Genomic DNA, 6315 nt, shown 5'->3' with positions numbered 1-6315 from the left:
AAAAAAAAAAATTTTGCATTAAAAAACATCATTTTTGTCACAAAAACTCAAATATCTCAAAACCCTATCGGAATACCAACGTAATTTTTTGAGGGAAAACGGTCCATTATATTAGCTATCTACCATAAAAATTTGGTGATGGTAAGCCAATAAACAAAAAAGTTATGACATTTCAAATATTTCACAAATTTGACACTTAGTGAAAAAAAAAAATTTTTTTTTTTCATTGTTAATTTTTTTAGGACCGCAGTTTGTTGCTGAATTTTTTGTTAAGGGTACCACATGAGGTTAACAAGTTGTTTTCATGATATTTTATTTAATTATTCATAACTATTATAGCATCTATTAGAAAGTTAGACGCGATCCAGTGTTGTGATCTAAAGTCTTGATAGTGTCATATTTTTTATTGTACGTAACTGAAGAAAAATTCTCTCAATAGTGTTGAAACCTTTTGATAAAAGAAACCTATAAGAAATCTAATATTGAAGACAAAAGCTACAAAAAAAGTTTTCTATACAGGTATACGACTAGTTTACCTGCAAAAAGTTTACCTCGTAGAGAACAAGGCGGGTCTATACCCAGGTGATCTAGTATACGTAAAGCAACCCATAACGCGGGTAGATCACCTTTTCGTGGTGCGTTATGGGGTAAAGATCTACCAATGAAACCTAGTCCTGACTGCTTCAAACGAAGAGAACAGGATGCTATAGTAATCAAAGGAACACTATTAGTCCTTGTTACATTTTAAACCTTGGTCAAAGTGACAAGTCTCGGTTTTCCAGTAGCCGAGAATGACCTTAAGACAAGGATAAAAATGAGTCGAAATCAACAAGTTGTTTTCTAATCTTTTATTTATTGTTCTCTAGTTTGAAGAAGTAAGGACTAGGATTCTGATGCATGGACAATATCGGTGTCACTTCCCGACTTTATCAAGGGATCCGATTTTGACTGATAAAGTGGCGCGCCTGCGGAGAGTGTACCCACCACACCCTTCGAAGGGTTTGAAAAGCGGAACCTTTCAATTAGAATCCTTTCCTGTGATCAAGTTAGGAATGACAACTGTAAAAAAAACGAATACTTTATCACTTCTCGATAGTGACAAAGTAACACGACATGCACTATACAAAGGACACGGGATATACTACAATAGATCAAATATTGGTCGCAGTGGTTTATGTTCCGAACAGAAAAAAAAATACGTAAAGCAGGTCGGTTTTCTCGGCGCTGGTTTTCTCCACAAAGTTAAAATCTGATTACACCTGGGTATAGACCCGCCTTGGTAGAGAATAGACTTTGTTAATCATATTTGGGAGAAAGCGAGTAACTTCAACAACATCAAAAACATGATAGGTACATACCATGAACATACTCACGAAAAAGCTAAAAATATACTACCACTATGGTTATAAAAGATTTAATTGTAAAATTTTTCTTCAGTCAAGCAAACGACACCAAACTAGTCAGTAAAAACTTAAAAGTGATTTTGTTTATTAAAATCTAACGAGCAACATGAGTAGTCGCTTTCTCAACTGTTGCAGGCCGTTTGCAGAAAAAAAGTGTTCGAAAGAGCTACGAAATCTCACCGAAAGCACCATAGATAAACTGAAAGCGGCTGGTTATGCTCCAATGTCTACATTGAATACAAATTTACGCATTTGTACGTCCTGCCGTTTAAACGTTGACAAACGGGCAAACTGTACATGATCGGTGGATCAGGTTGGAGGAAGTTCGAAAACAACAACAACTGAGGAATTACTAGATGCACCGACAACAACTGAGGAGTTACCAGAAGTACCAAGTGCAGATAGTCTTGCCACGGTACCATCAGCGACATCTGTTTCAACAAATCAATCAGAAGATGAGTGCATCCAGAAGGTCAACATCGAACGCTTCAACGAAGGGATAGCTGGAATGAAAGTGACTCCGATTAAATGGACGAAGATGGGTTACGTCAATTATCCCGAGAAAAAATACCGTGAAATCAACGAAGCTGTACGAAGAAACATCTTCAAATTAGGACCTGAGGATGTGGAAAATACAGACTACGATGAGGTAATTATGAATATGAAGGAAAGGTTCTCGAATCTAGCCACGACAAGGAAAGAAAAATTATTGATTTTGTCGATGCTGCCAAGCTCGTGGTCTATTCAAGACGCCATTGATGAGTTCAAAACCAATAGAAATACAGCAAAAGAGGTAAAACAATTCAAAAATAACTGTCTTGCAACCAAAAATGCTAGGTCGAGTACTTCATTAACAGATGAGATAAAAGAAAAAATAGTTCAATATTTTGAAGACGATGAAGTAAGTAGAGCTATGCCTGGCCAAAAAGATTATGTATCTGTAAAAAAAGATGGAAAGCGTCAAGCAATCCAAAAACGATTAATGATGACTACTTTGAAAGAAGCGTATACACGCTTCAAGGAAATTAACGAAAATATTAAGGTAGGTTTTTCCTCATTTGCAAGCCTTCGTCCAAGGCAATGCAAGCTTCTATCCAATTCAGGAACACATAATGTTTGTGTGTGCACAACACACGAAAATATTAACCTAATCTTACATAGTTTGAAAAGAATCAATTTATCAAAGGATATTAAAATGTTAACTGGTAGTCTTTTGTGTGAAAATACAACATCAAATTGCTATCTACGATCTTGTTCGGATTGTCCAGATTCTTCATCATTGGAAAATACTTTATTCGCTGAGTTTGAAGAAAATTATATTGATCAGTTATCATTTAGTCATTTGTGATTTTTCTGAAAACTATAGCTTTGTATTGCAACATGAAGTGCAGTCCCATCACTGGAACGTACAACAAGCTACAATTCATCCATTCGTTATTTATTTCAATGGAAGTACGCAAATTAAACATTTTAGTTTTATTGTAATTTCCGAAGATTTAAGACACGACTCAGTATCTGTAAATTTGTTCATTGCCAAAATGATTAACTTTTTACGCGTTGATAAGGATAAAGAAATCAGAAAGATATATTTCATGTCTGATGGAGCAGCATCGCAGTACAAAAACCGTAAGAATTTTTCGAGCCTATGTCAATTTAAATCAAAGTACGGAATTGATGCAGAATGGCATTTCTTTGCTACGTCACATGGCAAAGGTCCTTGTGATGCTATTGGAGGAACCATAAAGCGCATGGCCACAAGAGCAAGTTTAGCCAAAGAACGTGAGCATCCAATTAAAACTGCAAAAGAACTATTTGATTGGGCGAATCGCAGAAAAGAAGAAGATTTAACAAAATTATCATTTTGTTTTACTACTACTGAAGAGTACGAATTAACGGCATCAGAGCTCAGCGAGCAATATAATAACGCAAAAACGATCCAAGGAACCCAACAATTTCACTGTTTCATTCCATTGTCAGAAAATAAAATTAAAGCAAAACTATACTCGAACTGTACTGATAATGATGCAAAAGTGTTCGATATTGTAAAAAAATTGAATAACAATAAATAAATAAATAAGTATTAATAAAATATTTTCATGATCTCATAACGCATACCCAAATCCAAAACTTTTAAAGTTTATATATAACATTTAGAAACTCATCGATCATACTCTAAAAAAAAATTTCCTGGTAAAAAAAAATTTATTTTCGTGTAATCTGTTAATTTATTTTAATTTATACATATATACATATACATATAATATTTATACATATACATAGTATTTATACATATAATATACATAATACTAATGAATACATGAAAACGACTTGTTTAATTCACGCAAGGCCCTTAACAATAAAATCAGCAACAAACTGCGGTTCCCGTAATAATTTACACCGAAAAAAACATGTTTTTTTTCTGCTAAATGTGAAAATTGTGACATGTTTGAAATGTCATAACTTGTTTGTTTATTGGTTTACCATCACCAAATTTTTATGGTAGATAGCTAATATAATGGACCGTTTTCCCTCAAAAAATTACGTTGGTATTCCGATAGGGTTTTGAGATATTTGAGTTTTTGTGACAAAGATGATGTTTTTTAATGCAAAAAAAAAATTTTTTTTACTGTGTGTATTTTTTTTTTGGAATCTTTATTTAGTTGTCTAACTTTGTTTCTTTAGTTGTCTAACAATCGAACGAACCGTTTTTGCTGTGCAGCTTTTTGAATATTTTTGAACCATTTTCACATACACCCTTTTGAAAAGTTAGTCGTGACTCAACTTGAAGATTTGATATCGGAAAATGACGATTTAGATGGAACTGGAAAACTGTGCAAAGTTTCAGCTCGATAGAAAAAAATGAATTAAAAAATTTACCAAATTTTGGTGCTGTTGCTTGGAATCACTCATATGCATCAGTACTTTTACTTTACTTATTGTTGTAAATCGAGTAGCACCACGACAAAGTAGGTGGAAATTCGATTTTCACACGTTAGGAAATCAGTTACCTAATACAGTGTACCCCCGAAATTTGAACGATACCTCATGCAAACCATCGGCGTTCATTTTTAATTTGAACATCTAGTCACCTTAGAACCGTGTTTCTGGTTTCCATTTTCACTGTTTTGTTTTGATTCTGCGCTCCGTTCCACAGCGTTCCATTTCACTTCACTACGTTCCATGAGCTAAATGACCATTTTTGATCTGAACCATTTTTAATCTGAACGATGTGCACTTAGAAACACGGGTAGTCACAGAATTACTAAAGTTTATGCATTAATGACTATTTTCTGTCTGCCTCTCTTTCATTCTGCAGGGAATTTTATTCCTATTTGCCAATTCACCTGGGTTGAAGCATCGCTAAGCTTCAACCCAGGCGAAATGACAATTAGTGTAGAAATTCACAGCAGAATGAAAGAGAGGCAGATAGAAAGAGAGGCAGATAGAATGAAATGAGCCTATGCATGCTATAAAAGGTTTGACTTTTACTGTGCGCCCTGTTTTCAAGTTGCCCGTGATAGAGAGCGAGACAGCACCAACACACGGCGTACAGTAAAAGTCACGAGAACAAAAGAATTTATGGCAAGTACAGAGGCTCATGTATTGTCCACGAGGTATAAAAAACGAACTGTGGAATAATAATTAGTGTCATAAAAACTAATGTAGTTTATACTGCTAATAGAAGAAATTCTTAAATTATCATTTCAATTTTCATAATACTGTTTTATGAAATAAGCAAAAAACCTATTGGCATGATTCAGATCATTTCATAAGGTGAATCAATGAAATACTTACACGCTAAGAAAATATTATACTAGATGGCTTAAATACTATTCTAAAACCATATTCGGTCTATTCACTCATTGCGATGCATTTTAACGTTTTAAGCTTGGCTAGTATAACCGAATTTTATATTGGTAAATGATTATTTGGAAAGTATGCGTTTGATGCTTAATGTTCAAAAATATTGTGATATGAATAAAATTAGCCATTTTCGTTAATTATAGTAAACAAAGACCAGAAAAATACTAAAGTGTAGATTTTTGCATTTAGTGATTTTATTTTAATATTAATCATGTACAGTTATATCTGACTTTGCTACCTATTCGTATCGTTAAAAATCCAGTTTCCGCATATTTGCCGCAGTTGCTTCCATCGTGCTCTCGACAACCGAAATGGATGAGGTCTCCCATAGAACAATCTGGAAAAGTTTGATAAAATGATGACGAAATTCCAAAATGAATACGATAAACAAACTTACCTTCATTCTCGATATTATCGGTTCCATATTTTACTTTCAAATGCTGAGTTCTTGATCGCTTTCTGTGGCGGTTTTTCTGATTTCTTATTCCCTTCGATGATGCTATTTCCGAAGTGAAAATTGCGAAAAGGCGGCATGGTGGCGGCGAAGGATGATCTACCAACACATTTCTGTTCGTTTTTTCAACGGTTTTCACTTGAGACACAGACAAAAAAGTCGGAATGATACGACACTTTGATTAAAAAGAAAAACTTTCTATAATGGGTTTTAATTACGGAAATGATTGAATAACGCGATGAGATGACGAACCCGAACTGAACAAAATGCCATTTTATTTTGAATAAGTCCCAAGAGTAACGTGATTCACTACATATGCAGGGCAAAAAATTAATCGTGAATAACCATGGTAAAGCATAAAATATAATAATTAGGGGAATAATTTTTAAGCACCCTCAAGAATAAAAGGACATAATATTGAACAAGTAATATATCGTACACTAACTAGTATATTCGTTTTTCTCCGTGTACCGATTTCTTGTGGCAAATAAACATAAGGGAAACAATGGATATTCATAGTATGTTTACCTGAGTGTATTAAAACTAATAGCCCTGTGGCATTTTTGTCGACAAAGTGAACGTCAAACATGATCA

This window comes from Aedes aegypti, chromosome 2 (assembly GCF_002204515.2).
Source record: "Aedes aegypti strain LVP_AGWG chromosome 2, AaegL5.0 Primary Assembly, whole genome shotgun sequence".
In the NCBI taxonomy this organism is placed as follows: Eukaryota; Metazoa; Arthropoda; class Insecta; order Diptera; family Culicidae; genus Aedes; species Aedes aegypti.
The sequence above is the reverse complement of the archived record's forward strand: the minus strand, read 5'-3'. Positions refer to the sequence as shown.